Consider the following 17,271-nt stretch of genomic DNA (forward strand, 5'->3'; position numbering starts at 1 on the left):
GCACTATATTTGAAACTTTGCAGTATGGCAGCCCCTGAGCACAGACAAGTCTTCATCCAAGTGCCTCCAGGGGTTCATTCACGATAAAGGAATAGTTAGGCACAAGAGATGATGTCCTCCTGCAGCATCAGACAGGATTGTTGCTTAGCTACAAAGACTGTACTTTAACTTGTATTCTTCAGAGGAGGTGCAACATTGCCTTTAGCCTTCCTCCTATGCTAATGCAGCTCTGCAATTGCCCGGCATGGAACCATCTGTCCCTTAAAAAGACAAAAGAAGGATTCATGAAAACCTCATGGCTCATCTTCCCAATTGTTCATATTAATTCATCACCATAATAAAAATCTTAGTCTTAAAATCTGAGAATACAGGTATGTTGTGTGAAGAGCTTACTATAGTCATAGCTATTGTAATGTAAACTGAGAATACAAAATTATTTGGATGGAACTTTTGATATGTTTCCCTTTTAAAATGAATTCTTCATTTTCTGATGAGCACCTGAGTAGGCAAACAGCACCACTCCTGCTCTGAAATTCCAGATTATATAGCTTCCACGGGAAAAAAAAATCCCCTTCCTTACTAAATAAAAGTTCCAAATATCCTGCTTTTTGTTATACAGTACCAGAATGAAATTGAAATTATTTGTGCAAAAACAATAGGTACTTTAGCTAAAGAGACAATCCACTTTGTCATGTTGTTGGATGAGTATACTCAAGTCCATTGAACAGTAAAGGTACACTCATGGAGTTGTTTTCCTGATTTCAGATGGGTCATGGTTTCATTCTTCTGTTTCAAAGATGCATACAAAAAATAACTATATATAATAACAACTATTAACACAAGTTTTCCAGAGTATATTGGAAAAATTAGTAAATATTCCACTGTTATTCAGCCTCAGTCTTATATTCATTTCACAATAAACAACCATTTCATTAGTCATATGTTTGTGTGTGTTTCTTTGAATTTAAAAGGTTTTACAAACCAATATTTTTTCTTTGGTTTTGGTTACAATTTGCCATGTAATTCCTGCCTCTTATGGAGTATAGTATCAATCACTTAAACACCACAAAAACTGTGTTCCACAATGAAAAATGCATGGATTAGAAATCAAATCTGATTCTAAGATTTTTATATATATACACACACACATGGAAATTATACTTACATAAAACACATCTGTAAGAAGACCTTGTGCCATGATGCTAAAATCCCCTCTTGCTAAAAAAGCTAGGATGAGGTTTTTAGAGCGTGTGCTATTAGTTCCTGCTCAATACCACAAACATGACAGCTCATTTGTACAAATGTACAGATATACATGCACTGCTCTTTTAACCATAAAACATGCTTGAAACCATCACGGGATGTAAAACTCATTATATATAAGGTGATAAGGTGAATTTTCCCCTTCAAAACAAGGTGGTTTTATCACACTACCCTGTCTTGACCTCTGCAAATCCCAAACCATGCCTGGTAATCATCTACAATAATGGTAGCTAGCATACACCAAGACTATGTTACTGACTGTGCTAAAAATAAGCATTATCAGAGTCCACAGGACCATGCCTATATAGTTTACCAGTAAACTAATGGCAGTACTTTTCCAGGACTGCCATTAGAAGTACAGAAAGAAGGTCTCATCAAAAGTTAAAAACCACCACACTGTCTAGAACAGGTTTACTATGTTACATTACACATGGTTTCTTGTATGAAAGAAAGTGTTGGCAAAAAACCTCAGAATTTTAAGAGAATATAAAAAAAGGATAAAGACAATGCTATTCACATTAATACCAAAAACTCTGGATGAGTAATCTCACTTTTCAGTCAATCGCACTGTTCTGGAAGCAGCAGCTTCACTTCCATATCATTCAACATATGATCAATGACTCTGTGATGATAAGGTTGCAAATGCCAAGAGTTCATGGATATTTTCCAGCTTTCTATTTATCTCACCTCAGATCTAAACAACAGCTGTCTTTTTTTCCCTAAACCATAATTACAAATTGATGAAGAACATCTGTTTTTTTGCTACACTTAGTTTTAAGTTTACAGATACATATGAGAACAAATTCATCAACATAATCTGGCTATACGGTAATTCTCTGGACATTCTGATTTCGTTTAGAAACATACTTTTTTGAGTCTGAAACTTGAATGTCCTAACGTAACATCTAAATCCACTTTCTCTACCAAAAGCAGATTAAATAACAATTAATAGAAGGAGATAAATTTCAAGAAAATCAAATTCACCCTTTAAGTACTTCAGGAACAGGGGAGTTGAAACTAAATAACTTGTCAGCACTCATTGAACATACTGACAGATATAGTATAAACACCTGGAAATTATTAGCATCTAAAAGTAATTTCCTTACCACAGTAATAATGTTAACGTTAAGGTGAAAAGGAATTTTAAAGATCAGAAAGTCAAGAGTTCAAAAATCAGAAAGTGTCAGAAACATACCCTGTAACTTGTATGATTATAATAATAATAGCTTCCAACTATATTTTTTCACCCAGGATTCCAGACAATGATCCTGAGCTGATTCTGGATTATAATGGTCTAGAATAACTACCTATTAGACAAAAAATATAACATTAAGTTATCATTTGTACACATTCATGCAGTGCCGAGGAGTCACCGATATGGGCCAAAATCTCTATGATGTGTTCAATGTAAACATACACCAAAAAAAAATTCCTGAGCTCATAAAATTCAATTTAAGACTTTAATTTCATTTTCATTATATATCTATAAAACTAGCAAGAAGACAGCTGTATAAGACTTTTTTAAAAAATTGTTTTTTAAGCCTGTCTCCTCCCTTTCCTTTTGTTACAAATACTTTTTTTCTGTAAGGCATTTAAACAACTTTGAAAAAGGTTTTTTGAACACTAATGTTCTTTCCACATAAGTTACCACATGTTAGTCATCTAAATAATCTTTTTAGTGAAAACTTTGCTTGCTTTGAAATGCCAGTTTCCCATAATTGTTTCTGTGGCAGTAAAATCCAACAAATATAATGTTTACTCATCAAACCCAGCCTTTCAGCATCTTACTTATTTTTTTCTGAAGTGCTCCTTTGACAAACTGCAATTCAATCATTTTGACATTGCTTTGAAATCTAGGAAAAATATGCCCCATAGAGACCTTCTGGGTGATTTTAAATTTATTTATATTTCTGCAAAAATTGAAAATTGCATGTCTCGAATTGCACTTATACCAATCTTAGCAATATTAACAGTAACCAAGTCCATAAACCACTGCTTTACCTATTTTGGTGTCACAAACTGTTGTATTGTCAACTAAGAAGTCTTTAAATTGGTATTAATTTGATATATGCCAGAATGGCAAGAACTGAAGTAGACCAGAAACATTCTAAATGGGGAAGTGTTGCTGGGCTGTCTTCTTGAGATTCCTGACAGAACCAACGATTTTTGAGCAAACTCAAATGGTATATATTTCATAGATCATGATGCATATCCTGAGTGTTGCAAAAAGAGTGTGTGAGTTCACTGTTGTACAAGTGACATTTAATTACTTCCACTATAGTAGGTGAAGGAAGTATTGTGAGATTTCTTATTGCAAAAATACTACAGCATTTTACCATACTTACCTTAGGAATGGCTGAAGAATATTCTGAGGGTTTTTTTTTTTTTTACAGTCATAATCAGTAGGACAAATTCAGACCAAATTACAGGAAGTAAAATATTCAGGTTCATCTTCCCATCACCTGGATTGTTACCTCAGCAAGTGCTACCTGCAGACTTGTTCTCAATTATGTCATATTACATCCTGAGGAAAATAGTGAAAACCAAATATATCACCCTTTTCAAAGACAAATACGATTGTGTATGAATGAAGGATGAATAATTTGTCTGCAACATTCTCACTGATGTCCAGTTTGACTCCATCTTCTGAATTATGTTATTCATTATTCTGCCCCAGTGGTTCTCTAGAAATGGACTATGCGAAATCCAGAACAATTTTCATTACAAAGATAAATAAGTAAATATAACCCACTCTTGCCGTCTTTGAAAGGTAAGAAATAATACAGATAAGAGTTCATTAAGGCAGTGGCTGCATCTGCAATGAAGAGAATTTATTTGTAGCATGTTACTCCTTGCACTCTATTTCTGCATAAGCAATCATATGCATTGCCATTTGTAGATAGACGGTTAGCATTCAAGTTTGCAAATTCAGGAAATGACTCACAAAGAGGATATTCTCTGAGGATTGATTTGCAGACTGGGGAAAAACAGCTTGACTCTGTAGAGTAGTAGATGATGATAAGGCTATGGAAGACAGAAGATGTGTCTATCGTTGAGAATGAAGTGCATGTTGCAAAATGCCTCTATCCTCTTCCTTCGAGAGCTAAATTGTTCTGCTGCTTCTATGTATTTAAAACACAACTCACCTACCACAATAACCAAGAACTCTTAAAGGTTACAATTTGTCATCGGTGAACACTGAACTACAAATACAATTACTATTCTTCAGCTCTCAGTGCCTAAAGAACAGGATGATCATACAGATTTCTGGGAGACAGGGGGAAGGGGAAAGGAAGAGAGGGAGAATGAGCCATTTCAGTTATAATAAAGAATTACAGGCACTTTCACAGAATTAAATGACAAATGAGTCAGGTTCTAGAGGAAGAAACGCTGCTCTGTTCCCTATTCTGTCACACTGAACTCATTACCATCAACTCTTGATGGGAGGTACAAGATACCTGACAGATTCTGGAAACTAATTTTCTCTTACACTGTAAAACTGCTAAATTGTTTAAGCAGCCGATGTTAGCGAATTATAACTGTCATCCAAATGGAGGGCTGATATTGATCTCTTCCTGTTTATGGCACATATGTGTTACAGGTCTTAAGAATTCTGCTAAGGCTCTGCTCTGCTTAATGAAGAGCTGCTCTGTTTGATTTAGAGTTTCTCTGCCTCAAGATAGGGACTTCTGGCAAGGGGATTTCAATCAAAATAATTGCCCTGTAATCAGATCATTAATTATGTTTTTATGTAATGACATTTATAAAAAAGTCAAAAAACATGCTAATTTGCTCAAATAAAAATGAGTAATATTTCTTAATTGGCTGTGTCTTAATTAGTTTAATTACCATACTAAATCTATCCATCTCAAGCTGATATATATCCACACAGAAGAAGTGCTCCTGATCTTACAAAAACAAGTTTGCTTTCAGTTCTACGAAACCCTGCTAGTGATTTATAATAAAGTATTGATGAACAGGCTTCTAAACCAATGTTGCACTTCAATTCAAGCAATAACAAAAGCTGTTAGTTTTGTGTTCAGACACTTTGGCGAGTAAATAGGCAGGGAAAAAAAAAAAAAAAGTAGAAACACTAAAGAACAAGTATAAGCAACCTCTCATCCGTAGGATGCCCTACAGCAAACAAACATTCTGTTAACAACAGGTCTTAGTCAAAGAGTATCAACTGGGAAAAGCCCATCAGAAAAGAGTACAGCACAAAAGATGCCCCGAATTTGTGTGCTACAGCCCAAACGACTGACGCTTCAGACCTTCCCTTATATCTAATGCTCAGATAAAATTTTCTAGAACTTTTCAGCTGAAGCTATTTACTATGTGACAGCTCATATTAATATTAATCTAGTTATAATAATTTGAATATACAGGTATCGTTGTTCTCACCACCCCAGAGAAGACTATTTCCAAAGTTAAATACAAACCCATGGGATCTGAAAATATGCTGGGTTTCTGTATGTTATACTGTATAATATGACCAAATCCTCCAAAGCAGGCTGGTTTGTTGTTTTGGGTTTTTTTTCCCCTCCTGAAAAATCTACATGCAAAAAGCATGACAAAGAAATGTCTGTTGCTTATCCTTTTTGGCAATGAATTCCAGTATTCATTAATGTAGACATATGATCTCCACTAACTACAAAAGAAAGAGAGCCATCAGGCAGGGGGCAGGGAATGGGGACAGGACTAGAAATCACATAATCCTTGAATTAACCAGAGTCACCTGAAAAGCAAACACTAACATGAAGAGCACCTACCAGACCTTCTGCCACCAGATTTTTCGCAGGTGAACACTGCATATCTCCACAGCAAAGAAATACACTTACAAACTGAAAACTGCTACCAAACCATGTTACAAATGCTAAATTTGACAGTAAAACTGAACTCCCCTCCCAGTGTAAATTTTATCAACTATCTTTCTCAGGAGAAATGGCAATAACAGAAACACACGGCCGTAATTGCTATCTATGAAAATAACTAAGTGCCCCAAGGTGATATCCTGACACAACTCTTATGGTTAAGAGGTGAAGCTCTTAAACAAGTGACAAGAGTTGAATGGAAAAAATTGTATGATGGTACTTATTGATTTTACGTCAATCACCTATTTGCATTATTTAATAAGTGTAAATGACAGCTAAATGCAACAGAACTTCAAAGATCTACTACAAATTGGAAAAAGGAAAAACATTTATTTCCTTATACTCCACCTCCACTTGTCTCATCACTATATAATCCATAAAGTTAAATTAAAACCCTGGATACATCACAGCAGTCACCATTTTCAAACCACACATGCAGACTTTTACAAAAGGTGTTAGCTCTGGTCTTGGATATAAAATGAATATGAATTCAATTTTGAGCAGTTTATTTGTACTGCATACATCGGCAATGAATGAGTTTTTCTTGTCTAAAAACCAATTTCTAATGCAGTAGGAATACCATATTAGATTGCAGAAGTGATCGAGTTGTGCTATAGAGAGAACCCATTTGAGCATTTATTTCTGACTTAATACTGAAATTTAATGTTTAGAAATCTTTAAAAAGTGAGGAAAACTAGCTGCATTCTATTTAATGGAAAAGAATTTTTGCAGGCATAAAAGCAGCCTTCATTTTTTTTTCTGATATCACAGGTTAATTTAGAATCAATCTCCCAAAGAACTTAGAGTGTTTATTCCCCATAGAAATAGTATATGCTCAACTTTGATACACTAGTTCAACTACATTGAGTTCCAGTTGCAGAATCAAGAATAAAACTGCTATGGCCCCTTAAGAAAGTTTTAATCTTCAAGTAAAAAAGAGAAATGGGGCAAAACTAGAGACCAAAGGACAAATTAAAAAAAAAATCCTACCAAGCATTTCAATTAAAAAAAAAAAAAGCTTCTAATACAGGTAGAAAAATATTTTTTTCATCTGTCAAGGTCAATAAGACCTCATTCAAAACCCATAATTTGTGAAATAATGTAACAAAGTAGCCACATTTTTTTAGGAAAGAATAAATTCAGACCAGGTACAGAAAAAGATAAATTCTTTACAGCTTAAAAAAAAAAATAAAAAAATAAAAAATCATCTTTGATATATAATGTTAGTAGGAATGGACAAATACAGTTACAAAAGTAGTAATAAAATATAGCAGTGTGTATTACTTTTCGTAATACATACATAGGCATAGGTTACATGAATACAATACTTAAAGGATTTATTTGTAGCATGAGATGGGTTGGAGCTTTCTGGTATTAAATACAGTTGTGAAGTCCTGAGGTATCACATTATACCAAAACGCAAAATAGGTTTGTAATATTGTCCTTGAATAGTGGCTAACAAAAAATAAAATTTTTCTTTCTTCATATAATCTAAGACTTAGGTAAGGAGTTCTATGTTATTTCTTTGGTGAATCAAGTTTGATTCTGTAATCCAAGAACATCCCTTGATAAAGAAAGACACTAACGAAATTTGCACTTCTAAAAACCCATTTTTATGCTTTCTCACCATTCTGAAATGCAAATCAGGAACATTTTACAGCTTTTATAAAGCTTACTAAATTTAAACAAATCCAGGGAAGGAATCTGGACTTTCAAAAAGCACCTTTGTTATTATTCTGCATAATTAGCAGTTAACAATGATGCACTATATTAATCACATTTATTACACAGGTGCCTTCAGATGAGACTGAAGTCCCATTATGCAAACATAGGCTTTGCACAGAGTTTACAAGCTACGTAACACAAGGTGAAGAAAGAGACATTACACATGACAATGTTAGAACACCAAATATCATGTTAGCTCATGTTTATTCATTTTTCTGAAGCTACTTCAAAAATATAGTGAAATACTTAAGAGGCAAGGTACGTAAAAAGGGGGTGGGACAGGATATACAGGAAGAGAAGAGTGAAAAGTAATGCAACAGAAAGATATGCAGGTAGGCATGAAGCTGAGATTTATGTTGAGAGCAGATTAAATTAAAAAAAAAAAAAAACAACAAAAAAAACCCCCAAAAACCCAACCAACCCAAAAAATCAAGCACTGGAGCACATGTCAGCTCCCAAGCAAGCCTAAACAACTGCCTGGAAAAGTGCAAGCTGGCCCTATTGGAAACAATTCTACTAACTTACCAGCAGCAACTCAGCGCAGGAAGGTTGCCCAAGATTGCTTAATTTACTCGCACAGTACCCTGAATGCCCATAGGTCTGTAATTTAGCAGCTTTCTTTCATTCCACTGGTTTCTCTCTTCAGGTTTCACCCTGGCCATGTGCCAGTGAGGGAGGAAGACATCCCCTTTATCATAATTTCCCTTTACATGAAGTGCTGTGCATCTTCTGGATCCCCACCTCCTGAGCACAGGATGATTGCTACAGCACCCTATTAGATCTGCTCTGTCTTATGCAACAGCTCCTATTCTGTTTCCTCCAACACATGCTCCTGCTGATATTTATACAATAGTGAATGAGGAACAGTGACAAGCTTGTTGAATTCAACATAGATAGCCAGTGTAGCAGGTTGACCTCGGCTGGCCGCCAGATGCCCACCAAGCCGCTCCATCACTGCCCCCCCTCTACAGCAGAGGGGGAAGAAAATAAGATGAAAGAGCTTGTGGGACAAGATAAGCACAGGGAGACCCCTTACCAATTACTGTAATGGGCAAAATAGTTTCTACTTGAGGAAGGCTAATTTAATTCATTGCCAATAACAGAGCAGGATAGTGGGAAATAAAAAAAAACTAAAAATGCCTTTCGCCCATCCCTCCCTTCTTCCCAGGCTCAGCTTTACTCCTAACTCTTCTACGTTCTCCCCCCAAGCAGGGCAGGGGAATGAGGAATGGAGGCTATGGTCAGTTCATAGCGCTTTGTCTCTGCTGCTCCCTCTTCCTCCTGCCCTTTCACTGCTCCAGCGTGGGGCCCCTCCCAAGGGAGACAGTCCTCCATGAACTTCTCCAGCGTGGGTCCCTTCCAAGGCTGCAGTCCTTCAGGCACAGACTGCTCCAGCGTGGGTCCCCCGCGGGGTCACAAGTCCTGCCAGAAAACCTGCTCCAGCTTGGGCTCCTCTCTCCACAGGGCCACAGTCTCAGGAGCCTGCTCTGGCATGTACTTTCCACAGGGTCACAGCTTCCTTTGGGGCACACCCACTTGCTCCAGTGTGGGGTCCTCCCCAGGCTGCAGGTGGATATCTGCTCCACCGTGGACCTCCCTGGGCTGCAGGGGGACAGCCTGCCTCACCATGGTCTTCCTCACGGGCTGCAGGGGAATCTCTGCTCTGGCGCCTGGAGCACCTCCTCCCCCTCCTTCTTCACTGACCTTGGGGTCTGCAGGGCTGTTTCTCTCGCATGTTCTCGCTCCTCGCTCCCAGCTGCTGTTGCACGGCATTTTTTCCCCCTTCTTAAATATGTTATCACAGAGACACCACCAGCAATGCTGACGCGCCCGACATTGGCCAGTGGCAGGTTCATTTTGGAGCTAACTGGAATGGACTCTGTTGAGTATGGGGACAGCTCCTGGTGTCTTCTCACAGAAGCTACCCCTGCAACAAGCCCCAATACCAACACCTTGCCATGTGAACCCAATACATAACCACAATAACTGACTACAAAAAGGCAAGATGTAATTAAAATCACAATGCGTAACAGCCAGCCATCTGCAGGAGTACAATTCTAAGACTAACAGATCTACGTTAAAAATTATGCACCTAGTAATTAAAAATGAGCACTTTTCCTACTTGTATTAAACCCACAAAGGGGGTTTAGACCTCTATATGAAGCCTTCAGACTGATTACAGGATTAAAAGAATTGTTTTGTACTTGAAAAAATATGCAGGGCTCAGACGGCTATTCCAAAAAATGTATTGCTGGAAATGGCATTTGATTTCAGACTTTATGAAGGAAGATATTTGAAAGTGAATTTATAAGTAATTTGACAGTCATGTGCAAGTTTCATCAGCTGTCTCAGTTAAAGCATCCCACTTTGATGCTTGTCAAAACAACTGCATTCTAGAGTGAAAAAAAAAAAGTTGCGGGTTTTTTTTTTCATTTTAGAGCTGTCTTCTTACTAACCCCTAGAAATACAGAGCTATCTGAACATACACCTACTGAGGAAATAAATAACTTTCCATTTACAGTCTAGGGCAGGGATTGACACAAGTTTACAGAAGTAAGCAACAACGCTTTGAAATATCCCAGTGATCGGTGGTCTCCATCTTCCTAGAAAACTTATGCATAGCAGTTGAGAGGCACAGAATCTGTTTTTTGGCCTTTTTTCCCCTTCTTTTTCATGCCAAGAGATAAGTACATGCAGTTTTTACTTCAACTGTGATTAACATTTCACATCAGAAGGGAAATACATCCCAGCAGAAACTGCAGCTAAATTAGAGTATCAGGTAGGATCAACAGATGACATCACAATAGCTAGGCATTACAGCATCACCAGTTCCCCCCAAATTAATCTGTAAAAACTGCTTATATCACAGCTTCCACTTCTTCCCTCCATAATATTATTTTTGGGCAGAGGAAGTACTTGGCTGAGAAAGAAGCTGTTTTCTACAACTCATCCTTATTAGCATATGAAATCTCTCTGAGCATTCAAGGGAGTGTATATATCTCATCTCACCCAATGAAAGTACAAGAAAACCTTCTGCATGTATTTTCTCATAACAGTAAAAGAATGATTCAGAACCCAGACACCATCTTTATAGCTTGAGTTTATATAAATTCATTTTATACTTACTCTTAAATGAAAGCATAAACATAAAACACAGAAAAGTGGGGGACACAATTCAAATGAATTCTGTTGCTGGTGGCCAAAATTTCTGTATTTGCCTATAGCCTAAACCTGAATAGTTTTAATTCATCATTTCAGTGTTAGGCCTCATAGAAGTCTAGAGTCTGCTGAGAGCTGCTGCACTTCTTTCTGCACCCTGAGACCAGACCTCACAGCCAAGCATATTGAGCTGGAGGACAGGCTGAAGACTATTTAATCCTTGGTGGAGCCTGATCCAGCACACCTTCTCAGCAGATGCCTCACTAACACAGGAAGTGCTCCAGTCAGCAATAGTCGAGAAAACTGTTCTTTAAACCATGTAGATATGTGAACTTCTAATTCACATCTGTGATAACAACTCAGCGATCACAGCTTTTATTCAAGGGTAAGGGAGAGAAAGAGATCTGGTTGGAAAATTTTCTTCAAGGGAAAAAGAAAAAAGTAGGCTTAGAGTGTATCTAAAATTAATAATTGTATGTTTCACCAAATAAATTAACACTTTTTTCATTATTTTTATACAACATTATGATTCCTTTGATAGGCTGTCTTAAATAAATAAAATGATTGTCCTGATTTCAGCTGGGATAGAGTTAATTGTCTTCCTTGTAGCTGGTATGGTGCTATGTTTTGAGTTCAGTAGGCAAAGAATGTTGATAACACTGATGTTTTCAGTTGTTGCTCAGTAGTGTTTAGACTAATGTCAAGGATTTTTCAGCTTCTCATGCCCAGCCAGCGAGAAAGCTGGAGGGGCACAAGAAGTTGGCACAAGACACAGCCAGGGCAGCTGACCCAAACTGGCCAACAGGGTATTCCATACTATGTGATGTCACATCTAGTGTATAAAGTGGGGGGAGTGGGGGCAGGGGGTATCACCGCTCGGGAACTAGCTGGGTGTCGATCGGCGGGTGGTGAGCAATTGCATTGTGCATCATTTGTACATTCCAATCCTTTTATTATTACTGTTGTCATTTTATTAGTGTTATCATTATCTTTATTAGTTTCTTCTTTTCTGTGCTATTAAACCGTTCCTATCTCAGCCCACGAGTTTTACTTCTTTTCCTGATTTTCTCCCCCATCCCACTGGGTGGAGGGGGAGCGAGTGAGCGGCTGCATGGTGCTTAGTTGCTGGCTGGGGTTAAACCACGACAATGATGAAGGACACAAATGCCTGAGAAACCTTTAAATAAAGCAGCTTATGCACTGCAGACAATTTAATCATGGTGCTGTTGCCTCCCATGAGGAAAAAGTAGGCAAATTAGCCTTTTGGAGTTTTAAGATGGTGTAGCTAATAGATATATAATATTCAAATTTCAAGCCATTATTTTCATTCACAGGTTAAAAAAAATTGAGTGTTGAAAGTGCATATATTGAATGTTAATCAGTGATGAGCTAGAGATTACTTGATAGTATACAAGAGAAAATGCTGTACATAAACATAAACGGAGTAAAATTACAAAATTTTAGTGAAATTTTCACCAATATGATGGTCACAAATCCTGAAGAAAACACAGCCTAGTCACTAAGAAACTATGATAGAAGCCTTACATGAAAGCAAGATGTCACCCATAATACTGTATCAATCAGCACAACTCTATATCCTCTTATTCTGGTGCCCTACTTTTAATGGTGAAGCAGTTAGATAACTCATACTTTCAAACAAAACAAAAAAGTAAAGGATAGGTTCTATTTCAAGAATAAAAAAAATAATAACAACTAGTTGCATGACAATACAGAACTCTGCAGAAAATTGTTCTATGAAACTAGATTCAGCAGCAAGAGTAAGGTTATTCTCAAAAATATGTTGGCCTCAGTATCAAAGATTTAATTGAAAGAACTTCCTGGCAAATGATCCAAGAAACTAGTAACAAAAAGACCTTATACTGAGATGTAAATACAGTAACACAACATTGCAGCCTCAGAGAATTCAGTGATGAACGAAACAAGACTGCAACGTTTGGCAGCAGCAAACTCAGCAAGTCAGCCCAGAAATCAAATTTGCTTTGAAGTAAAAAAATAAGCTTAGAAATAAAATAGCAGAGGTAGAATACAACATGCTTCATAAAATGCAGTCAATAAACACATCTATCCAGAGAATATGGGCTCATTCAACCAGAAAAGAAAGTCAACCAGCAAAATTACAGATGTATGGTAAACAAAAACCTAAAAAACCTAAAATGCAACATAAAACTAAAGGGAAAAATCAGGCCAAAATCAAATAATAAAAAAAAAATAAAAATCCCCCAATTAAGTAAATAGGATCAAAGTATTGGAGGAAGAAAGGGAGTATACAGACAATTGTCATAAACATAAAACCACTTTTGGAAAAATAATTAACTGACTTAGAGTTACCAATCACAAAAATGGAAAAATGAAATAACAGAAAGACACATACCAGTACAGATTTTTCATTTCAGAATTTTTGTGAGCTCCACAATTTTTCTCTCTGAATTTTTCAAAATTTCTCACATTTAAAACTATTTCATGAATTTTTACTTTTAATTAATGTCATGTGCACTTGGAATAGCCTATAAATGGGCAGGTGTTGTTTAGCATTAACTTACCATTCAATTATACTGTTACTAGATTAACATCAAATTCTAGTATTTGTAATTTTTATTACTACTGCTATTTGTATTATATTAGTATCACATATCAGTCATAACTCATAGCTTGCAAAACAGTATTTTACTGCACTAGTTATAAATGGCATTTACTCACTTTCAGTAGGTAATGTGACTTGAGCTCTGCCTGCCTGTCTCCTTGATGAGTTTGATACAACAAAGCCATTGCGAGCCATCAGTGCACTCTCACAGGAAAGGTGAGGCCACCTGGAATGCTGGGTCCAGTTGTGGGTTCCCCAGCACAAGAGCGACATGGACATGCTGGAATGGTTCCAATGAAGGGCCACCACAAAGGTGACTGAGGGCTTTGAGCATCTGTCTTACGAGGAGAGGCTGAGGGCCAGGACTGTTCATCCTGGAGAAGGAAAGGCTCAGGGGATCTTATCAATGCGTATAAATACCTCATGGGAGGGAGTAAAGAAGAGGAAGACAGACTCTTCTCAGTAGTTCTCAGTGATAGGACAAGAGGCAATAGACTCTGCACATCTCTGATGTTTTGCAGAGTTATTTTCTCTTGAACATTTTGAATATGTCCTAGTTTCAGCTGGGATAGAGTTAACTGTCTTCCTAGTAGCTGGTACGGTGCTATGTTTTGAGTTCAGTATGAGAAGAATGTTGATAACACTGATGTTTTCAGTTGTTGCTAAGTAGTGTTTAGACTAATGTCAAGGATTTTTCAGCTTCTCATGCCCAGCCAGTGAGAAAGCTGGAGGGGCACAAGAAGTTGGCACAGGACACAGCCAGGGCAGCTGACCCAAACTGGCCAACAGGGTATTCCATACCATGTGACGTCCCATCTAGTATAGGAACTGGGAAGTGGGGGCGGGGAATCGCCGCTCGGGGACTAGCTGGGTGCCGGTCGGCGGGTGGTGAGCAATTGCACTGCGCATCATTTGTACATTCCAATCCTTTCATTATTGCTGTTGTCATTTTATTAGTGTCATCATTATCATTATCCGTTTCTTCTTTTCTGTTCTATTAAACTGTTCTTATCTCAACCCGTGGGTTTTGCTTCTTTTTCCCGATTTTCTCCCCCATCCCACTGGGTGGGGGGGGAAGTGAGTGAGCGGCTGCGTGGTGCTTAGTTGCTGGCTGGGGTTAAACCACGACAGAATAAAAGCACAAAGTTATGGGATTAGCATACAGATGAGTTTGGAAATTGATGAGTTATTTTCATTAGGCATACTATACACTGAGTACCTTACCAAATAAAACATTAACAGGAGATCCCAATCTTTGTTACAGTCCTTCTAGACTAGCTACCTCAAGTTTAAAGTGTCATCTAACTTCATTTACAAATCTTCTCTATGGATGGGAGCTGGGTTAGGGAAAACTTAAATTATGTGTCTAGCCAACAATGCAGCAAGGATCTGAAGAAGACACTAATTTCTGAATTGAACGCTCTTCAGGGTATATGGAGCTTTTATTATATTTAAGCGATTCTTATAAAACACACTGTAAACTTCTTCAGCTGTACCAAAGACTCATTGTAAAGTACTGAAGAAGAGAAGAGAAGAGAAGAGAAGAGAAGAGAAGAGAAGAGAAGAGAAGAGAAGAGAAGAGAAGAGAGAATTAAGTTCAGTTCCATTGGAAGGGACCTACAACGATCATCCAGTCCAACTGCCTGACCAATTCAGGGCTGACCAAAAGTTAAAGCATGTTGTTAAGGACATTGTCCAAAAGCCTCTTAAACACTGACAGGCTTGGGGCATCAACCACCTCTCTAGAAATCCTCTTCCAATGTTTGACCACCCTCTCGGTAAAGAAATGCTTCCTAACGTCCAGCCTAAACCTCCCCTGGCACAGCTTTGAACCCTTCCCACACATCCTACCAGTGGATGCCAGGGAGAAGAGCTCAGTACCTCCCTCTCCACATCCCCTCCTCAGGAAGCTGTAGAGAGCAATGAGGTTGCCCTCCTTCTCTCAAACTGGACAAGCCCAAGGTCCTCAGCCGCTCCTCAGAGGACATGCCTTCCAGCCCTTTCACCAGCTTGCTTGCCCTCCTCTGGACGCATTCAAGGACCTTCGCATCATTCTTAAATTGCGGGGCCCAGAACCGCACACAGTACTCAGGGTGAGGCTGCACCAACGCTGAATACAGCGGGATAATCCCCTGTATTGACCAGCTGGTTATACTGTGTTTGATGCACCCCAGGATGCAGTTTGCCCTCTTGGCTGCCAGGGCACACTGCTGACAATAGCAATCTATTTTCAGAAATAGACTTGTGTGAGTGACTTTGAACAATATTTAGTTATCCAGGCAGTGAAGGTCAACTGTGAAAGCATCAGTGGTCAAAACAGGTTTGATGATGGTGGTATACTGTGGAAACACTTCAAATATGTATTCCAGAACTTTTCAAAGGAGAGAAACTGAATTTATTCTGGGAAGTTTATGATCTTATTTTTAGCACTGAAAACTATTACCTCAATTTGAGGAGTACCACTCTTTATGGAAAGAAGTGTATGAGTGATCCTTTACAATAAGATTATAAAATATATGTGCATATTAAAAATCAGATGAGATCAGATGAGTTCTAGATGAGTACCTAGAACAATGTGTTTGGAGACAAATCTGAAAAAAACCTATACTAATCAATAAAACGGTTATAATCTGTTAAGTTATAAAAAAAAAAACCTGTAATGAATAAAGCTAAGAGTCTGGACAGCAGTCTTAAACTGAGAGAACCAAAAGTACCGCAAGAAAAGACAAAGACTTCACAAAAAAAGGCAAAGAATGAAAGACCAAAAACTTCTTACTGCTTGGGAAAAGATTAAAAAACTTTAACAAATTACATGATTTTTGAGACTGCCAGCACAATAAAGAAAAAAAGAAGAGGAAAACAACAGCTATCATGAGTTATACCTAATGGTAAGAGATTACTCTGTATAGAATAAATGTTCATAGCAGCAGTACAGAAGTAAAAACAGTCATTCTGAAAATTACAAGGACATATTTCCATTAAGCTAGACACAGGCCAATGTGTCAACACTGATAAAAATAATGATAAAAATAATGATAGTAGTATATAAAAAAGAAAAAAAAGGAAAAGAAAAAGTTAAGGAAAAAAGGTAAATAAGTCAAGCTTAGACAGTTCTGTATATTTCTAGCAAGGAAATGTGTAAGCTAATGGCATAAGTATCAAAATGGGTAAAATATGTACTTTATCCAATTTGCACTGGTACAAATCACAGGTGAGTTCTGTCATTCCTTCACAAACTGGATTATCCTAAATATAGAGTCACATGACCTTGGAATTATTTTAATATATTCAGAAGTTGTATAATACCTAATTAGAAGAACTGCTACTATTTGACATTGCTAGTAAGATTGCGTTCCAAAAGGGACATATATTTTTATTCAGATTTTAAACTGATAAAATAAAGAAATGGAAATTGACCAGCTTTCACCTCAACCTTTTTTCATGTATTAATCAGTAGAAATTAAATGCAAATTAACCAATTCATTGATTTTAGATGTTTGCAGAAGTCCAGTGTTCATATTTCACGATATGATTATTTTGAAAGTATTTGGTTTCATCACTACTTGAAGCATTACTAGTTACATACCAGCACTGCCCACATTTGTAAGAACAAACTGATAAAGCTGAGAACTTTAAAGAAGGAAATTGCAG

General features: G+C 37.5%; 1 long non-coding RNA gene across 1 annotated transcript in view; it reads right to left on the bottom strand.

Annotated features, from left to right (window-relative positions):
* The window catches only part of LOC115340470, a 55,610-nt gene extending 46,772 nt beyond the window's left edge, over window positions 1–8,838 (bottom strand). The window contains exon 1 of the long non-coding RNA XR_003923066.2: window positions 8,385–8,838. This is a non-coding gene — a long non-coding RNA (uncharacterized LOC115340470). The remainder of the gene's footprint in view (window positions 1–8,384) is intronic.
* Window positions 8,839–17,271: the final 8,433 nt, after the last annotated feature.

This window comes from Aquila chrysaetos, chromosome 4 (assembly GCF_900496995.4).
Source record: "Aquila chrysaetos chrysaetos chromosome 4, bAquChr1.4, whole genome shotgun sequence".
Taxonomy (NCBI): Eukaryota; Metazoa; Chordata; class Aves; order Accipitriformes; family Accipitridae; genus Aquila; species Aquila chrysaetos.